At 48.3% G+C, this 9,792-nt stretch overlaps 1 long non-coding RNA gene across 1 annotated transcript; it reads left to right on the top strand.

Annotated features, from left to right (window-relative positions):
- Window positions 1-55: 55 nt before the first annotated feature.
- LOC128626241 (uncharacterized) lies at window positions 56-1,212 on the top strand. Its single transcript, XR_008390160.1, has 2 exons — window positions 56-318; window positions 1,044-1,212. It is a non-coding gene; the product is annotated as an uncharacterized LOC128626241 (long non-coding RNA).
- The last annotated feature ends 8,580 nt before the right edge of the window (window positions 1,213-9,792 follow it).

Genomic DNA, 9,792 nt, shown 5'->3' with positions numbered 1-9,792 from the left:
CTCACGCTCCTCCTTTCTCCAGCTAGCCCCGCCCCTTCCCAGCCGCCGGCCTGAAGCCTCGCGAGATAGAACAGTTCTCTCAGTCAGAACCACGGAGGAGCGTCCGTCAGCTCGATGGGTGGGGCCGATCGCCGCGCGCGCCTTTGGCCTTTGGGCTGCGCACGCGCAGGGGGCCCAGGCCGTAGGGCTCGCTCCCGAAGGTCCTCGGGGTGGAAACTCGAGGTTTGGCGTGTCTCATAAGTGCCGTTTCTGAGCTGGAAGCTACGCCTGCCTCATGAGTAATTTGTGCGTGATGCTCCAGGCCCATGACAAGGCCAGGTACGCTTCTCTTTACTCGCAGGTGCCGAGCCTGTTGCGGGGGCGCTTGGGCTGGGCGCGGGAGGAGACGGGCCCGTGCGGGTCGCCACTCAGCGAGGGTCCCATTGAGTGAGGTGCCTCACCGGACGGGTTACAGTTTCGGCAGCCGACGGCGCACCCTCCTTCGGGCGGAAGCGGGGACCGCCGGTGGGGACGTGTCCGGCACCCCGGGCGCGTCGCGCGCTCGTTGCCGCCCGGCTTTCTCTGCCTTTTCCTGAAAATGAGCACCTGATGTCGGGGTCTGCCCCCGGCGCGGGCCGGTCTAGGCCGGGCGGGATGGCGACGGAGCGTTCTCTACACGGAGACAGCGCCACCTCGGGGCGCAGTCCGCGCTTCCCGCCGAAAACTCAGACACGCGGAGCGGGACGTTTGGGCTCCACTCCTGTTCTTTGACGGGCAGGTGTCAAGGACTGATTTTCTTTAAATTGGGGTTTACTGTCCCTGAAGGAATAACCACGTGTCGTGTCTGTTATCAGTTACAACATTTTCTCCTTTTTCTCCTTAAAAATACCTAATTAGTAAACTAAAAAGTGCCTTTTTGCCACCTCAAATCCAGTGGTCCGTGATCACCTGTTGGGAAGCCTCCGCGGAGTCAGCAGTTCTCAGGGCGGTGGGACCCCCAGCCGTGCGGACTGGGCCGAACTGTCTTCCCTGCAAAACTAAGACGTTTCCTTCCTGTTCTTCAGGCCGCGCGACGAGCGCGAACAACAGTTGGAACATGAGGGCGAGAAGCCACTTGTCTTCTAGTGAGATGGACAGAAAACGCATTGGCAGAAGCGTAAAACAGTGCCCCTCTTCCCACTTTTTGTTTGTTTTGAAAGGTAGTTACTTGTTAATAAAAATATGTTAACGTGATGGGCTTATTACTGTAGCTTTAAGTTAGTAAATATTTTTAAAAGTCAGTTTCAACTTAGAATATGAGAATACTATTAGCTGTGACCCACGTAAAAGCCCTCTGAGAGCCTCGGGAATGCTCAGGAGGAGCAAGGTCCTGCAACTGGAGCAGCGTCGAACCTGCAGCAGATAGGTCCCAGACAACGCAAGGTTTTTCCGTGATTGACTGATGTGCGAATAAAAACATCGGACTCCGAGGGGCTGTGGTGACAAAGCTAAAAGTGAAAGGTGTTAAAATGACACTTCACAGAATTGAACTAAAAATGACTACGGAACCAAACCTTGATAAGGACCATGGGAAATTAAATTAGAGTTAGCAGCCGAGAAATCAAATTCCAAGGAAAATTTGTAATAAAAATTGACCTTACTGTAGTAGACCGCTCTGCCTAGTTTTAGGAATTGTACCTCTACCCCTTGTGGCTAAGGGTGAGAGAGACGACCTCTGGAATGGGAGCTGCAGGAGACAAAGCCTGTCTCTGGTAGCAAACGCTGCCTCAGTTCCTCTCCCTGCCCCCAGAGCTTGGTCGGAAGTCAATGATGGGTAAGATCCTTCACAGCGGGGGGCAACCTAAGCCAGACTCGATCACCTGGGAGGCCTTCAGGAAGGACTCAGGGGCTTTAATAAGGAGCAATGGAGCAATGGGCTCTCGCCACCCCCCCTCCACTCCCAGGCTTTGACAAAGCCGGAGTCTCCACATCTCCTGGGAGAAGCGCTTCCTGGCTCTTAATCCCTTTAAGCCTGAATTCCTGATGGGGAGAGGTGCAGCTCCTTGCCTTGCTAAAGTGTGTCCTGGGGAAAAGTCTGGCATCACAAAGACTTGCTGATAAACCTGTGAAATCTACTCTGCTAAGAGTGCTTTCATTCATATGATAAGGGTCCGAGAGGAAATGAGTATGTCTCCCAAAGTTTCTGCAATTCTCTTCCTGAGAGACTCAGACTCTGAAGCCCTCAGATTTCTTTGAAATGTTATCTACTTTTTAATCCTTGCCACCCTGTATTCCTGTGTATTACAACTCTATAAAAGCCCCTGGAGGAAGGCACTCGGGGCCTTTGTCTCCCCTGAGAAACTGGCCACAGCCCACTCCTTCCACCCCAAAGCAGATCCAGCATCTCTTGGCCATATTCATGCACGGGTGTCCGTGGCACCAGGGGGGACTCGGAGAAGTCGCCCCCACACCTTACGTTAATTTTAACGTAGTAGGCTCGCTGCCAGCAGAACAGCCTGGCACCGAGGAACAGACAGGAGTCACACAGTAACTGTGCTAATCACTCATCTTTTATCAAATGCAGGTTCACTCAGAGCAGAACATCAACACACAGTAAAATCCTCACACTCTGACAACCTAAGAGAAATATAACACACACAAACACATACAGCAATACGTGGGGGACAGTGACCCTGAGCCCCAGAGTCTCGGTCTGCAAGTCCAGTAGACAGCACAGAAGTCAAGGGAGTCATCAGCATCTTGCATGGAAGAATCTCTGGAGCCAGGCGGGCAGCAGGGCAGGTAAAGTCCTCTGTCCAGCAGGCAAGAGCCTCGGTGGCTGATGCCAAGGGAAGTTGGAGTGGCGTGGGGCAGCCCTCTGGGGTGTGGAGCTTGGCTGTCTCCACAGTGGTCTGGAGCTGCCTCAGTTGTACCTGGAGAGCAGTGGACTCCACCCTTCTGGGTCTTTCCGATGAATGTCCTGGCGTTCCTGCTGCCAAGTGGGCAAGATTGCCCTCAGGACCCTGCCTGTGGGGGGTCCCACTCTGCAGACACAGCTGTTCTGACCACGTGGGCAGATATCCTGGGTGTGTCCCCTTGTCAGACGTGTGTGCTCTGACTTAGGCAGTTTCCCTCCTGAACTAAAGTGTCATGGCTGACTGGTGGCCCTGTTGGTTGGCATGAGTGACTCCGCTTTGTTTTATATTCTTTAAGCTGTCTTAACCAGACCAATGCCATCTTATTGATCCTGCTCTCCACAAGAAGGGAGAAAGTGAGGGAGAGAAACACTGATCATTTGCCTCCCACTGGCCCCCAACCATGGACCTGGCCGGCAACCCAAATCTGTGTCCTGACTGGCAATCAAACCGGCGACGCTTCACCTTAGCACGATGCCCCACCCACTGAGCCATGCCTGTCAGAGAGGGATCCAACTTTGAGAATATAACTTTCAACCATCTTTTATCCGATCTTAATGAAAAGCCTAATTGAAAAAATTTATGTCGGAGGGAAGCTTCCTGAATGCCACACAGTACACTCTCATTTAGCTAATAAATGTTGCCCTTGTATCAAGCCAGGCAGTCGGTGCTCTAGTTCTTTGGAGGCTTGAGTTTGACAGACGCCTGTTGGTATTGTGCCAGCGTCTTATAAAGGGACAGTGAGTGGGCTGTTGACTCTGTTCTAGGCTGTCAAATGCTTCGTTACATGGAATCTTTTCTTGTGAGGCCTGTGGAGAAAACTTACTCCATCATTCGACCATTGTTTTTATTTGATGGTCTCTCTACTCTTACACTTTTTTTGTTTCTCTCTTAAACTACTGGCAACTTTGAGCCAAATGTGGAGCCCAACTGTAACGACTACACTGGACAATGGGGTGATATTTCTGCATAGTACTCACTACTTGGTTTATTACTTTTCTTGCTTGTTCTTTCTTATTTCATCCAAACTCTTTCAGCTTAAAAAAGAATCCTCATTGATTTTGTTGTTTTTATAAGCCACATCAAATCCTTCTGGGAATGAGGTGGGGTATAAATATATTTTTCTAAAGTTCTAGTTTATAAATTACAGATGGTTTGGGGATGATTAATGGGATTTGAAGCCTCACTTCACAGTGGTTTTTTAAAAAGACATAATGGCCAGCAAGCCATCTTTCTTTCTTTTTTCTTTTCTTTTCTTTTCTTTTCTTTTCTTTTCTCTTTCTCTTCTTTTCTTTTCTTTCTTTCCTTCCTTCCTTCTTTTTTTATTTACCGTATTTCTTAGACTGTAAGACACATTGCCCCTACTCCTGCAGCCACTGGCTTCCTGCAGTGGCAACCCTGCTCTGCCTCCTGTGACCCCGCTCCACCACTACCCCTGCCCTAACCCCAGTGAGCCAGGTTAGCTACATTCAGACTATAAGACACACCCTCCTTTTTTCCCAAATTGGGGGGTAGTGTGTCTTATACTCTGAAAAATACGGTATTTATTTAGAGAGGGGAAGGGAAGGAGAAAGAGAAAGTGTGGTTGCCTCTTGCACACCCTCTACCAGGGACCTCACCTGCAACCCAGACATGTGCCCTGACTAGGAATCAAACTGGCGACCATTCGATTCACAGGACGGCACTCAATCCACTGAGCCACACTAGCTAAAGCTGATTTGATTTTTTAAAACTGATTTAGGAAGAGAAATTTGTAATTTTCGCTAGAAACACAGCCACAGCACGAATAGTACAATACCAAAATATAAATATAAAACAAGCTTGAGGATGTCTTCTATTCCTATACATTGAATCCATTAAAAACAATAAGGGAGAATAAGAGATCATTGCAGAACTTTTCTGCTTCAATTAAATTGCTACTTGATTCATGTAAGAAGTTCCTGATTTCTCTTAGGCACGCAGCCTACGTGCCAGTACTTATTTTCGGTTGGATTAGTAAGGATGCTTGACAGTTCAGATGCTTGTCAGGCATCGTCATTCTCACTTGTCCTATTCTTAATGTTTTGGTTATTTTTGTTACAATGATTTCCACTAGGATTTTCATTAGGATCAGTTATTAGTCTCAGGGGAATAAGATTAAGGAAGGATCTATTTATGTGGTGGTTGGCCAGAGCAGTTATGTCTTCTCTCTGCCATCCAATTTGGCTGTCCTCTTTCGTGACAGATGCTCACTGTTCCGACCCTGTCTGGTTGCACCTCTGCAGCGAAGTCCCGTCCGGAATCCTGGTGGAGGAGGAGGGTAATGGCAGGAAAACCCTTTCTGGAATGGGGTTTTACCCCTGCACCATCATACGGGGATTCTTGACAGTGTAGGAAAGTAACCTAACTACAGTTGGAAATTAACTTTCTAAGATGAAAAAGAATATTTATTTGAGAAGAGATACAGAAGAATAAGTTTAGAAAAGTGTATGGTACACAGTCACTCATCTCAAGACGACTCTGAAACTTTGCCAAAAAATGACAAAGGAAAAAGGAAAAGAGAAGTTAGCAAGAAAAATGCCCGTCTCCAGACGACTCATGTTCTCGGTGGTGGCGTGGGAAGACCGTGGGACCCTCGGCGGGGCCTTTTGGACTGAGAACTGTAAGGTAATGCCACTCGTTCCCAGAAGCTTGATGTCTGATTCCTCACACAGCCCAGATGAGAGCGGTCAGACTGACTGGTAGTACAACTGACAGGTAATAACCAGACAGAGAAGGGCCACGCCCACTTCAGGGAGACTTGAAGAACCAGAGAAGCATAGTCGGGGCGCTTCAGTGTGGCCGTCGCCTGTATCCATGAATTGCAGGTAAGGCGATGGTTGGCTATGAGTAAAATAACGGCTTTTGCATCTTTTTAGTTGGTCATTGAACATGACCACCTATATTTGAATTCAAATATATTTAAACTCAATTAAAAATAAATTTTTGACTTCTGGACAAGATAGCAGCATAGGCAGACACGGTTCACACCTTTGCACAGACACATCAAAAGTACAACTAAAATACAAAACACCTGTCAGAACCGTCACTCAGAACGTCAGTCAGAGCTGTCGGAAATCCAGCTGAATGGAAGTCTGACAACTACGGAATGAAAGACACTACATCCATCCAAATGGGTGGGAGGGGCGCAGATGCGGAGTGGCCTAGTCCCACATCCACGTGTGGTGGATAAAAGTTTGGGAGGAATATCTTAGGAGTGAGGAGTCCCCGGCCCCCCAGCCCAGGGTTCCAGTGCCAGGAAGAGAAGTTCCCACAACTTCTGGCTGCATAAACCAGCGGGAATTGAGTCAGTGAAAGAAGTTTCTGGGGCTCCAAGCAGTCCCTCTTAACAAACCCACACGTGAACTTACTCAGACTCACTCCCTCTGAGCACCAGCACTGGGGTAGCAGCTTGAAAGGCACCAGTGGTCTAGAGGGAGAGATCGAAGTGTCTGGCATCAAGGTGAGCAGAGACCATTGTCCCTTTTCTAAACCCTCCCCCCATGGAGCCAGCAGACTGGTGCCATATCTGAGACTCCATCAACTTGGCTAACACTGTTAGGCCTGCCTTGGAGATCCCCAGAGACTCCACCCGACCCAGCTTACCGGCCCACCCTAGCAGCTTTTCCATAAGAATGGCTGGTCTTGGCTAATGCTACACAGTTTCCTAAATCCTCTCAAATAAGCAACAGTGAGCCCAAGGCCCAGAAGTAGCAGCAGAAGCCTGACTCTAGCAGCTTAGAGTCACACAGCTTGGCTTCACCTGGGACTCTCCAAGCCCAGCACAAGCAGCAGCCGTCTCAGATTGCTTTATAGCTCAGGCAGGGTGGCCCTGGGTAAAACACAGGTGGGGGCTGACCTTAGCCTGAACCACGCAGGAAATCCCAGCGTACCTAGTGGACAGCTACAGACCACAGGGCCAGCGTACCTAGTGGACAGCTACAGACCACATCGGAGCATCACCACCTGCCCCTGCACAGCTGATCCTCCACAGAAGGTGGAGGGTAGTGGTCAGTGGTCACAGCCAATCCTTGCCTCTGACTGGCCTGGGTAAATCCCTCCCATTGACCTGCCAACAGCAACCAAAGCTCAACTACAAGAGGAGGGTGTACTCAGCCCACACAAAGGGTGCAGCTCAAATACCCAGCTTGGGTGACAGGGGAGGCTGTGCCGCTGGACCCCACAGGACGCCGACTACATTAGGCCGCACTATCAAAACACGGAGTCAGAGCAGCTCTACCCGATACATAGAAACAAACCCAGGGAGGCTGCCAAAATGAGGAGACAAAGAAACATGGCCCAAATGAAAGAACAGATCAAAACTCCAGAAAAAGAGCTAAACAAAATGGAGCTAAGTAATCTGTCAGATACAGAGCTCAAAACACTAGATATAAGGATGCTCAAGGAGCTTAGTGAGGACCTCAGCGGCATAAAGAAGACTCAGTCAGCAATGAAGGACACACTAACTGAAATAAAGAACAATTTACAGGGAAAGAACAGTAGAGTGGATGAAGCTGGGAATCAAATCAATGATTTGGAACATAAGGAAGCAAAAAAAAAAACAAACCAGTCAATCAGAAGAAGCAGAAAAAAGAATCCAAAATAATGAGGATAGTGTAAGTAGCCTGTGGAATTTTAAACAATCCAGCATTCGAATCATAGGGGAGCCAGAGGGAAAAGGGAAAGAGCAAGAAGTTGGAAATCTATCTGAAAAAGTAATGAAGGAAAACTTCCATAATTTGGTGAAGGAAAGAGACATGCAAGTCCAGGAAGCACAGAGAGTCCCACACAAGACGGATGGAAAGAGGCCTTCTCCAAGGGTTAAAATGCCAAAGGTTAAAGATAGAAAATCTTAAAAGCAGCAAGGGGTAAAGAAGTTAGTTGCCTGCAGAGACTTCCCATAGGATTGTCAGCTGATTTCTCTAAGGAAACTTTGCAGGATAGAAGGGATTGGCAAGAAATATTCAAAGTCACGAAAAGCAGGGAGCTACAGCCAAGATTGCTCTATCCAGCAAAGATATCGTTTAGAAATGAAGGGCAGATAAAGAACTTCCCGGACAAGAAAAAGCTAAAGGAGTTCATCATCACCAAATTATTATTATAGGAAATGTTAAAGGGACTTATTTAAGAAAAAGAAGATCAAAACTGTGAGCAATGAAATGGCAATAAATACATATCTATCAGCAATTGAATCCAAACAACAAACTGAGCACAGAAGAACAGAGATGGAATCCTGGATGAGGAGACCATGTTTTGATACGGAGGATGTGGAGGTTGCCAGATGGGAGGGGGTGTGGGGGAGATGGGTGCGGAGGTGAGGGGTTAGGAAGTACAAACAGGCAGTTACAGAACAGCCATGGGATGCAGACTACAGCACAGGAAATGGAGCAGCCAAAGAACTTACACACAGGACCCATGGACATGGACGATGGTGGGGGTGGTGCTCAAGGGAGTGGGGGATACTGGGTGGAGGGGGGCAAAGGGGGAAAATCAGGACAACTGTAATACCATAATCAACAAAATGAAAAAGTAAAAAAGTGATTTAATTTTTAAAAACATCTCTTGGTCCTTGACAGTGAGGGGGGCCCGTCACTTGTCTGAAAAATTCATTTATAGAGGACACTTCATCCCTCTGATGTTATAGAGGACTGAAGTGCTCCTGTACTACAGTTAACATTCATCGAATGCTAATCCACTTGCTGTGTTATTGGAAGCAGTGAGTGATGGCCTTGAGGCAGAATCTTAACTCTCAGTGAAAGATAACGGAGGCAGTTAAGTTACTTCCATCAAAGCGAGCAGGCGGCTCCTGGCTCAAATCTCTTCACCCACAGTGGGTTTGTGGGGTGTGGCCCCAGATCTTACTGTCCCACCCCTCTTCTACCCCTTCCTATAAGACTATCAACTGCAGTCCTGTTTCCATGGAAAACAGTGTGGAAAAATGTGCAAAAGCAGCAGAGAGACATAAACCCTGGCCATCTCCTGGCGGACACTTGCTGTTGGCACCTCTGGGCCATCTGCAGAAGGTCAGCCGCCTGTTGCTCAGGGTGCTGATTGAAACTCCGGGACGCCAGTTCTTTCCCTTAATACAAAACCAATTTCAAGCCAAGTCATTTAAGACCTTTTGAAAACTGACTCTAAAATAGCATGTGATATCCTGGGGAAAAAATAAACCATGATTTAGTAAACGGAATGACCCACAGAGTGAGGCCTGCTTTACCTGGAGCTCTCGGGGCACAAGAAGGTGCAGCAGGGAAGGGGGTGGGAAATGCCCCAGTGTCCCCGTGAGCTTTGACCCGAGGTGGACGACAGGCTCGGATGCTCCCAGCCCCTGGGCAGTAGACAGGCTCCTCACCAGGCCTGGGAAACACATGGCCACCTGCCCTCCAGCTGCCGAGGGTTCTCCAGGACAATAGGGCCGTCGATGCCCTTCTGCTGTGACTGTGCCGCGGCACACGGATTTCTTCCCGTCAAATCCAGACTCCTATAAACCTAGTCACGAAAACTTCAGCAAAAAGCAGGTGGGGCATTCTGCTTTTGCTTTAATGCCCTAAGTTAATTGAGTGGGAAAGAGCTTCTTTATTGAACTGTTGTGCATTAAATGGGCCCATATTTCTCAAAAGTGCTGAATTTCCAGACGCTGTCAGGAGAGAGCAGAGCTGTGAAATAGTTCACTTACATCCTAATAACTTGGGTAAAGATAGATGCTCTTGTTTTTGTTGGCACTTTAACTACGAGAAGCTTCAGCAGACACACTGTTCAGGCTGCTGTACATTTCCTCAACTCGGAAGTTTAAACAGGAGCATAAGACACAGGAACTAACAAATCCTACCTCTTGGTGCTATGCTCTTCTGCCTTTCTTTTAAAATGTGTGCCCCGTGGTTGACAGAGAAGACACAGGTTT

The sequence above is a fragment of the Artibeus jamaicensis genome, unplaced genomic scaffold (assembly GCF_021234435.1).
Source record: "Artibeus jamaicensis isolate MK-2021 breed Jamaican fruit bat unplaced genomic scaffold, CSHL_Jam_final scaffold_474, whole genome shotgun sequence".
Taxonomy (NCBI): Eukaryota; Metazoa; Chordata; class Mammalia; order Chiroptera; family Phyllostomidae; genus Artibeus; species Artibeus jamaicensis.
The sequence above is the reverse complement of the archived record's forward strand: the minus strand, read 5'-3'. Positions and strand labels throughout refer to the sequence as shown.